This window comes from Biomphalaria glabrata, chromosome 14, assembly GCF_947242115.1.
Source record: "Biomphalaria glabrata chromosome 14, xgBioGlab47.1, whole genome shotgun sequence".
Taxonomy (NCBI): Eukaryota; Metazoa; Mollusca; class Gastropoda; family Planorbidae; genus Biomphalaria; species Biomphalaria glabrata.
The window spans coordinates 1164313-1175629 of NC_074724.1; positions in this window are offsets into that span (position 1 = coordinate 1164313).

The window sequence follows — 11317 nt, forward strand, 5'->3', positions numbered from 1 at the left end:
GGTATAAATCCTGCAGGCTGCCTGGTCGTGTGGTATGCTCTCCCAGATATAAATCCTGCATGCTACCTGGTCGTGTGGTATGCTCTCCCAGGTATAAATCCTCCAGGCTACCTGGTCGTGTGGTATGCTCTCCCAGGTATAACTCCTGCAGGCTACCAGCCCGTACATTCCTTGGGGAAATTTATGCTATGATGTTATGATCTTTAATTTTAAAGAAACATCCGAAAATGTAAACAAGATAAGATATACTTTGAAAAACTTTATATACTTTGAAAGTCACAATATACTTTTAAAAGACACAATATACTTTTGAAAGACACTATATACTTTTGAAAGACACTATATACTTTTAAAACACTATACTTTTTTAAAAGACACTATATACTTTTAAAAGACACTATACACTTTTGAAAGACAGTAATAATGGCAATATCTTGAATTCCGAAATTTAAGGATGCGTGCAACCTTTTGCAACCTGCATATCTTCCCGCATGTCGAGCCGATACTACAGACTTTTGAAAGAAACATATTTTGGATGTCCGACTTACCAAACACGATAAATTTACAAATATCATTCTTTACATCAACTTCATTTAAATATCGAACTTTCCAGTTGCCTGAAGATGAAACCCCATGGACAGAGACAGAGATCTCATTACGCTGAGTAGGCGTACTCTTCATTGTTGCATTGGTTAGCTTGGAGAACGCTATACTATTAACAGGTTGTAAGTAACACAGCGCCACCTCTGATTCGTTCAATAAGATCATACATTTGGCGCTTGAAGCTTTGTCTGGAGACCAGACGACATTTAACTGGGCAGTTGTATCTTCCTCTACTTGGTTACATTTAATGGCATCACCAACAACTTAAATACATTTGAAATGTTAAAATCCATTATTATTTTGATTGTTTGACTAGTTTCGGCTGTTCGTTTAGATTTGAAGATAACTTACATCCTAGCCCCAACCTCCCGCAGTACGGCGGGCTATGAATGCAGACGAGGTTCAAACTTTAACCTATTGGAACGAGAGTCAAGAACGCATACCGACTTGATCCAGTTGAAACTTGCCTATATAAATACACGACAGGTTCAAACTTTAACCTATTGGAACGAGAGTCAAGAACGCATACCGACTTGATCCAGTTGAAACTTGCCTATATAAATACACGACAGGTTCAAACTTTAACCTATTGGAACGAGAGTCAAGAACGCATACCGACTTAATCCAGTTGAAACTTGCCTATATAAATACACGATAGGTTCAAACTTTAACCTATTGGAACGAGAGTCAAGAACGCATACCGACTTAATCCAGTTGAAACTTGCCTATATAAATACACGATAGGTTCAAACTTTAACCTATTGGAACGAGAGTCAAGAACGCATACCGACTTGATCCAGTTGAAACTTGCCTTTATAAATACACGATAGGTTCAAACTTTAACCTATTGGAACGAGAGTCAAGAACGCATACCGACTTGATCCAGTTGAAACTTGCTTATATAAATACACGATAGGTTCAAACTTTAACCTATTGGAACGACAGTCAAGAACGCATACCGACTTGATCCAGTTGAAACTTGCCTATATAAATACACGATATGCGAAGATTTAAACGTTGGCCTACGTGAGCTTGGACAAAGTCCATTCCCCCCTTAAGACCTTGGGGCAGATGATGTTACGCCATTTGCTTTTTTGGTCAACGGTTTACAAACAGGGTATAATGTGTCCAGCACAATGACCCACCGCCTTTATTTTCCCAACCTTAAGTCAGGTACCTATAAGTGTTGGGTGGACTCTTGAGCGCAATAAAGATAACGAAATTTTAAATCCCATTCTTCACAGAGATTCGAACACAGGACACCAGGTTCTGAAACCAATCAACCAACGCGCCCAACATTGGGGTCATTTGCTAAACATTTCTCTTTTCACGAGTAATCAGAAGATTGGAAAAATACAAATATTTTGTATGGGACGCTGACTAATCGTTGTACTGGAGTATGTGTATAGACTGACAATAGAGAAAACGTACATACTGAAAGGTAATGATAGAAATGTGTTGACAGCTATTTCAAATCTTTAACATTTGTGGGTTTAACATTTGTATATTTCTATACTGATATTGAAAGCCTGTAGATAGTTGTTAACAAAACATAAGTTTATGTAAAAGACAAATTTAACCCTGAATATGTAACGAATTAATATATACATAAATACGCCATCTTGTTAGTATGAATTATCTGCAACAAATCTGCAGATGTGCCTAAGTATTTATAAATAAAAAAATGCATATTAATGAACAGTTATTTTTTTATAGTTTCATCAGTATTAGGATTCCATGACAGTTTCTCATTTATTATAACACCTAGGTATTTTGCATTTTTAGTCTGTGTTACTGGTTTGCTATGAATAAGATAAGTGGAATTAATTTGTTTTAGTTTAGTTCTTCAAGTATGATTATCTTCTAAGTTTATTTCTGCCATCGTTTCCCAATGACACATCAAACCAAAGCACTACAGTCGAGACGTTTCTATATAGAAGGCCTGAACAGTGACTTTCAACGTCACAACCTGTGGACAGCTTAGACCAATAGCTCTTTGCCACGTCAACGAAGTATTGGTCTAAACTACCACCGGTTTTAACGTTGCAGTGTTAAGGGCTTCACAACGAATGGTCTCGCTACAGTCTGCTATCTATTGGGCAGATTTTGTGAAATTCTCTGGCAAGGCAAACAAGTGTGTCATGTGACCAGCCTTTTATTTGTGATGTGTAGACTAAAAAATACGAAATTTATGTCTTAACCGATATTCGAACCCAAGCCCCTTCTGAGTCACTACGCCAATAATGAAGCACTAGTTTTGTCTGAATCCTGATTCTTGGTTTGAGACGTGATAGTTTGATTATACCTAGAGTGGAATATTGATAGAATATAGACCACAATAAGACAAGAACATTACTCGACTGTCAGGCTGGCTTTCATTGTTTGTAAAATGTTTTACATGTTTCGGACACTTCTTCAGAGTTGAAGATAATTTACAGCCTAGTCCAAACTGACCAGAGGGTGTAGGGGGATGGCAGGGTCAGAACCCGGCGCCATTAAGAAGTCCGAATAATGGTCCAGTGCGCATAGCGCACGACCAGACAGCCAACTAAAGATTAATTAACATTGTAAGTAGAAAGATGAATTTATTTTCTGACGTAAAATGGATACAAAAAGTGCTTCCTGAAGAAATATGCCCTGAAAAAAAAGACATTGAAGCTGCCAACTTTCTGCCTAACCTTTTACTAACTCACCTTTCTGAATTGTAATTGATCCGCTTTGTATTGTTTGACTACAAATATGGAGACTCCAAAGTATGTCTTTTTCGTCGCTTTTCAAGTACAATTGTGTAGAAGAGTGTTATTGGATCTCCTTTAACTCAGTGTTTATTAATACACTTCATGTGAAAGGATTAGATGGTCGAGATATCACATGAAAATAAAAGCTGTAGTTGTTGTTTGTCAGTGGAATAGTGAATTTTGATGCTGTGACAGAAATATTGTTGACTGTCAGGTTGTACTCAATGCCCATACCTACAAAAAACAAAGATATTTCTTGAAATGAGACTTACACATGCAAATCTATATTTATACATACTGGGGTTCAACGATAGTACTGTTTGATATTCGGCCGGAACCAGAACTACTATCCGGGGCACCCTTTATATATACTAGCATTACTGGCTGGCTGTGTCAATTAATTTACATCCGCGCTTTACATTGTTTATTGAGGCCGGAACATTCCCTCCTCTTATTAACTTCCAAGAATCAGGTCACATTTTAACCATCTCTCTAACCTAATTTAACTCTGAAGAAATATCCAAAACATGTAAAACATTTTACAACAAATTTATATAGCACGGGATTGCATTTTTAGTTAATTGTACGTAATATACTTGACATAGTTATTGTGACATTGTTATCAGGAAGGGGGGAAATATAATGTTACAACGGAAACACAAACTCGGTCCTTGAACTGGCTTTAATATTTTCAGCAAGAATATTAGAAACTATAACTATATCAAAAACTACAGACTATTCACAACAATAAGTTGACCATGATACTGTTGTATTGTTATCTGACGAACGACCTAATATCAGATAACACGTTTATTTTGTCATTTTAATATTGTTATTCCCATGTATTCAATGATAGATAGCTTTGTAGATAAAGCTTAATTTAAACCTGGCCTAATTGTCGTTGTGTTACATTTTTATATGAATCGGCATTTGCTTTTTGTATATATGGATCGCACTTATAATGCAAGTATTGATATATTTCAATAGTTTCTATAGCGTTTTAAATTGCATTTAACATATACTCAAACTTATTAGATTTTTTTATATTTTAAAACAAAAGTAAACATTTTATTTAAAAAAAAAGCATAGATGGCAGAAAATTGTTAATTTAGTAATAATTTTTAAAAACATTTTTTTACGTAAACATGTTTTACAAACGCCTAACACAAAAAATACAAACGTAATTGTCTCCCATGTTTGTTTGTTTTTTGTTTTTTTTTTACTATTTATAAAGAATATTTATACCTTTGTGTAGTTTGATGCAAAATGCTTGTATATTTTTATTATAACAATAAAGTTTTCGCTTTTAGAAATAAAAAAAAGTAGCAGTAGTATCTGAACTTTGAAAGGTCTGAAATACCATATATCGCATTCAATATACATTTTACCATTTGAGATCACACAAAACTAATAGGGGTTATTTTCTTTTAGGGGTCGTTTGTGTCACTTGTGTCAGCTTTTAAATAAATTGGATATAGATTGTTGGAAAGTAGAACGTTATCAAGAAGGTTGTTGTAAAAAAAAAGGTAAGAAAGTAAATATTTTGTAAATTAGGTTGCTAGAGAACGGATCGAGATTTAATAGTATGTATTTAATTATGTATGTCCCGAATAAAAATCAAAACTGTTTGACCAATCTTGATTAAACTTGTCACAAAAGTTCCATTGATCTTGGCGGAGACCTGAGTGTAGGTGTAATATCCCACCCACAACTGTATCTGTTGACCGTCTTTCTCAATTCGTCTCTTTAACCTTGGTAGAATTTATTTCAATAACAGTCCAGTCCATTCTTTTGTGTGGTCTTCAAAGTTTCAGTCCTCTTCTTCTTTCCGTTCCTGATACTGTTCCATGAAGGAAAATCTCTGCAAACCTGATGATCTTGTCATTTGGCCATAGAGTTTAAGTTTTCGTTAATTTGTTTTGTCAGTAGTTAACACAGGTCATTGTGAGGCAGTGGCGTCACTAGTGTCAGTGCCCCATTAACTTTCTCTAAACATTTAACACTAAATACTATCCTTAGTTTGTTATTTTTGTTAAACCAATTCAGTGAGCTGATTACCTACTTTCATTGATTGTTACACAAAATTAAAATGAGTATCGATACTATTACAAAATCCCATTGTTTATTGGTATAACAATAACAATAACAAGTTTTAATCTTATAGATATTTTATTGATTATGTTAACAAGCTGTAATGTCTACAAATAAAAGATTTGAGATATAAATAATTAGTATTTATTATTAACAAAGAAAAAAAAAAGTTTACATACAAATTGTGTTATTTCTTAACTAAAATAAGTTCACCCTCCTCAAAGGAGTCGGCCTAGTGCGGGGAGTGGGGGGGGGGTATCGCTAATAGCCCTCCACCCCCTAGGTCCGCCAGTACATCCGACATACAAACATACGCAAGACATACACGTCAAGCACAGATACACACTTCCAATATACAAACACACATCAAACAAACATACACATGTCAGAAAAAACATACATAGTTAAGACACAGACACATAACAGAAACAAATGCATATAACAGACACACACACACATATATATCTTATAACATCTTATATATATATTTAAAATTACTACTCTAGGTGTACCTAGACATGTTTGGCTATATGACATAAGTCTTTTTTTTTTTGGATGAGTCTGCTTTACCAAAATATATTTTTTCCAACTTGGGTGTCACACGAGTGTCATCTGGACAGCTCCCTGAATGACGCCACTGTCTTGGGATCAAATGTATGTATTAATCACATCTTTAAATTTTAGTGGTCTACGAAAGGGGAAGAGATGCTATTAGTATTTTGTGGTCTGTCTGTCCGTCCGTCCTTCCCTTTTAGATATCAAAAACTAGAAGAGAAAATGCAAATACGACATCATGGCATTTTTTATCTTTCAAAGTTCTGATGTAAAGGTTACTTTTTTCTTTTCCAAAAGTGATCAATTTAATTTTTAAAATTATCTATGCAAGCATATCATGTTCTTAGTTAAGGTGATTGAAATTTTTACAAGTATTTTGTTGTTGTTTTTTTCTGAAAAAATCATAAGACATATTCTGTGGCATCTTACGTATCGAGGGACGATTTTTTCCCTTTGCAACTTCTGTTGTGATCCCTTGGTGTTTATGCCGTCTTCTATCAGGACACTTTCTTTCTGCTTGTCTTCATGTGGATCTATCCAAATGTTGGTGTCGACTGGAAGACGGAGCCTGCTTATGGAATGGGAGAGTAATGGGGGTTGTACATAATACTTTAAGCGCAATATTACATTCTATGGTCTATGCCTTCCCAAGATTTGATAGCAATGTTTTGAGTTCCCGTTTTATTACATCCACCAATACCAAGAAAGCTACAGACAGAGACAAAACATGGGCCTAAGGTCTGGAAGAAAAGCGTACAATACGAAAGATATCTAGCTCCTCTATCACCAAAGCGAAAGTCACATTAACCTGCAATATTTGTTGACTGGAATGTCTCTTCAAAACAGGGCTCCACAGTAACATGAAAAAGTGTTCGAGATAAATCATAGTCGTTCTACGACTAAAAAAGACCAACATTAGAGCATTCGACGATTTTTGTTTTTAATTACGCTGCAAAAAGTTTTTTTTTTGTTTTCTTTGAATTTTTAGGTTTGTTTAGTGTTTAACTCTATATGCCCCGTCCTACACTTTCTAAGGGTCAGGCTCTTGTCAGCGTCACACTATCTGCACTGTTGTAAGTCCGTCCTAGAAGGAAAATAAGTCTGTACACAATGCTACCACAGATCCAATTCATCTTTATTACTCATTATCTTGTACAAGGTACGTGTTTAAAGTTGAATTGAATGTGAAAATATTGATAAAGAACTGATAAGCCTAATAGAGAGAGTATCAAATAAAATTAAAATGCAACTTCTCTTTTTTTCTCAAACAGTTGTATTCTGTCAACACATTGAACTCTTTCCCTACAATCAAACAAACAACTGTAACATCAGTCTTGTGGAAGAGAATGATAGAATTCTAATGTATGGCAAAGTGGATTTCAATGGAAACATTCCAGCATCATCAGATGTCAACTTTGAAATCAAAAGAAAAACTGAAACGAGTTTTCAATTAGTACGAGCTCAAGACACATTGAATATTTGTTTCATTTGTATTTTTCAATAATTCACTAGTTTTCTCTAGCAATGATTTTAATGTCGTTTTTTTTTTAAATCTTATACACAGTTTATTATTAGCCTTTTATCTTCCTGAAGCAAAGTGTACATTTTGAGCTGCCAACGAAAGAAAAAAAAAAAGTATCAGTTTTTGTGTGGTCTGTGTGTTCGTCCATCCAATTTAGAGCGCAGATTAAAACAAAAACAGCATATAATATTTTAGATGTTTACAAAATTGTGATCTAATGTAACGGCTTTAAAAATACAATTAACTATGCAAGCAGTTTTAATTCCCATTAAACTACACCAGTTTTACACTTTGTTGACTGTTAATAGTATAAACATAAAGAAAAGAAACGGAGTACAAGGAATAATACATCTGGTACCTTTTGACTTTTAATCTAATGGAAAAGTTTTTTACTTAAAACTTGAATGAGAGATTGTCAAACGTATAAAATCACTAAATAGATAATCAATCAGTAAGATAAGTTAGGCCAAGATCACATTTGTCTTCTTTATCCATAACTATGAATTCATTATATAAATATGAATATTAAAAATGTAATAATAATAATATTTATTAATCCCTTTCCTGTCGTATCATATCGTCAGTCCGCCTAGCAACAAAACAATATTATGCAACACTTTTTATATGTACAAGTCTCCTTTATATTTGTTTTATAACTTTCTTTCACGTTTATTACAGTTTTGTTTCTTAAAAGTTCCAGAAGAATGTGATAAAGTCTTTAACTACTGCAACTGTTACAAAACGGATGATCCTAAAGTGTTTAAATTGCTTCTAAATATAACTGCGTTTACTATAAACAGCGAAGCAGATATAAGGATGGAATTGGTTTACAGGGAGACATCTTTTTTTAGCGAAATAAGAAATTTGCCAATAGTTTATGGTAAGAAAAAATTAGTATAGTAATACTTAAAATAAATTAGTCCGGATTTGTCAAACAGGATTAGTTGCTATTGGTTTTTTAAATAACTTGTAAGTAAACAGAATCATTATAGATACAACAATTTGTAAACGTAAATAAAGAAATTAACTAGTATGGATTAATTATCTTTGTTAATCCTCTTTACAAAAAGTCGGTAGAATCTTTATATTGAACAAATTTAATGTAATAATTATATTTAAATAAATTAGTTCTAAAAGAAGTTTCATGTCCTTATTATTTAAAACATTCCCTATTAGCACAAAAAAGCAACAAGTCCAACATTTTATTTGTTAGTATTTTGCTTTGTAAATACAGTTTTGTATCACCTCATTATGTATGTATACTTTTACTTTTTTGAAATTTTATGTATCTATTCATTGTCAATAAAAACATATGAAACAACAACTAAACAAAAAAAAATTAGTTAATCAATTAAAAGTATTTATTTTGTTTTAATTTATATGGAAACAATATGAAATCATGAAATATTAAGAAAAAAATGAGAGAGCTTGAATTAAGGTGTCACTTTACAAACCTTTAAAGCATTTTTTTTTATTATTTATTTTGCAGGTTCTAAAACAGATCTGGTTGTAGTGTTTGCCAATGGTCAAGTTGTTAACTTTCAGCAGACTGATGTCTCAATCAATGATGACCAACTGACAATAGTGTCTGTGTGTCTTGAAAATTTTGCTCATGATTGTAAACAACAGCTATCAGACTTGGAGACAGGAACGCTAGTAAAATCTGGGAAAGAAATGGTTGCCTACAATACAAACATTAAAGGCAGATCAAACTTTAAACTGAAATACTCTGTTTGTACTATTGAAAGAAACATTACATTATCAATTAATACAGGTAAGTCATTTCATTAGAACATAATAAAAATAGAAAATGCAAATACAAAAAATCTAGAATTGAATGCATTAATGAAATCGCAGAATCTACGTCAAATGTACTTTGACTTTGGATGAGAAGAGATTGTACTCTTAGTACTGAATTTTAATTTTTTGACAACGTAGGGAATGTAAAATTAAAAAATAAATTATACAATAGTATTCTGTTAAGTCTATTTTAAGACTAAGACTAAGACTGCTTTATTGATCCCTACGGAAATTTGTTGTGATTACAAGGACTCTTTTCTCATATAAAGACAACACAACAGAAAAATACACATAAATTCAACAGACAACATAAAGAGTTCATTCAGCGACAACACACAGGTATCTTGGTACATTTCATGTTCCCTGATCAATGAGTGGCGGTGATAGAGTCTGACCGAGTGAGGTACGAACGAGTTTTTGTACCGCTCCGTTCTTGTTTTGATTGACAGCAGTCGCCCACTTCGTGACGACCTGATGTAGTTCTGATGGAGCGGATGGCCGTTGTCTTCCATGATTTTTTCGATTTTTCTTAGGCACGTTTGTTCAAAAAGTTCCTTTAAATGTGGTAATGTTGTGAGTGTAATTTTTGATGCTTTTTTAATGATGTTTTCTAGACGTCGCAACAGTTTCGATGAGGCGTTGCCTTGCCAACAACTTATTCCGTATGTTAGTAGATTTTGTATAGTCGCGCCGTATAGTCTTAGTATTGGTGGATGTAATAAAACGGCAACTCAAAACATTGCTATCAAATCTTGGGAAGGCATAGCCCATAGAATGTAATATTGCGCTTAAAGTATTTTGTACAGCCCCATTACTCCCCATTCCATAAGCAGGCTTTGTTGTCTGGGTTACACCAACATTTGGATAGATCCACATGAAGACAAGCATAAAGAAAGTGTCCTAATAGCAGATGGCATATACACCCAGGGTTCACAACAGAAGTTGCAAAGGGAAAAAAATCGTCGCTCGATACGTAAGATGCCACAGGAAATGTCTTGTGATCTTTTCAAAAAAGAAACAACTACTTGGTAAAAATTTCAATCACCTTAAGTAATAAATTGATATGTCAAATTGCACCTGACGATATACCAATAAAAATCTACGAAAGAAAGGTCTTAGGACTTGTATGTGAGTAAGAACGTCCATTGATATACAACTTTTTTTTGCTGTATTGATCTAATAGTAATTTTTGTCCCAGCTTTCTTATAGTGTTATATTATTTCTATTTTTTTGTATCCATTAATTTCAAACAAGCCGGAGTAACGGTGTAAATAAACGTCATTGTTTAAAACAATAAATCAACTTAATAGAATTTAAGAAACTTTAATACAAATCTAAAATATAAACAATTAGTTTTCAATTTTATATAAAGTTAAGAAGAATTCTACATTGGCACGTGTATAAAATATATATTTTTAAGTGAAAGTCAGATTTATCATTTTCAGTTTTATTAGTTACAGGCTTAGTCGTTTTTCATCAGTTTTAAACAGGATCTAGATTTGTTCTCTTCATGCTTTATATTAAGGATGTTTCATATACAGCATTGTACAGTAAATTTTGTTTGCTAAAGACTTAGTTCAACTACAGACTTACTTGATGCGCCTGTCAAGTGGCTGGTAGACTTTTGTTGTTATCAGCTTCTAATTTGTCTCACTTTTCTGAAGAAGTAAGATCGTCTTGGGATCTATTTAATGTCTCCAGAATGTTATCACACTTGTGTGCATCCGAGTTTTAAAACGTTGTCTTTTTAAAATGTAACACTCTTATCTTATATAATGCAGACGTTACTTCAAAAAAGAAGATGATTACGTCCTACGCGTCATGCATTTAGGCATGCATATTAACCAATGACTTAAATTCTGTCAAGTCACTTGTTTTCCTGGCTAGCTCAGACAACAGTGAATCTACTTGTGATTTATATGCACTATTTTGACAACAGTCTCCTTGTTGTAAGATCTAAGAACCAATCATTGAGACTTTTTTTTATTCTAGTAGATTTATATTCGAT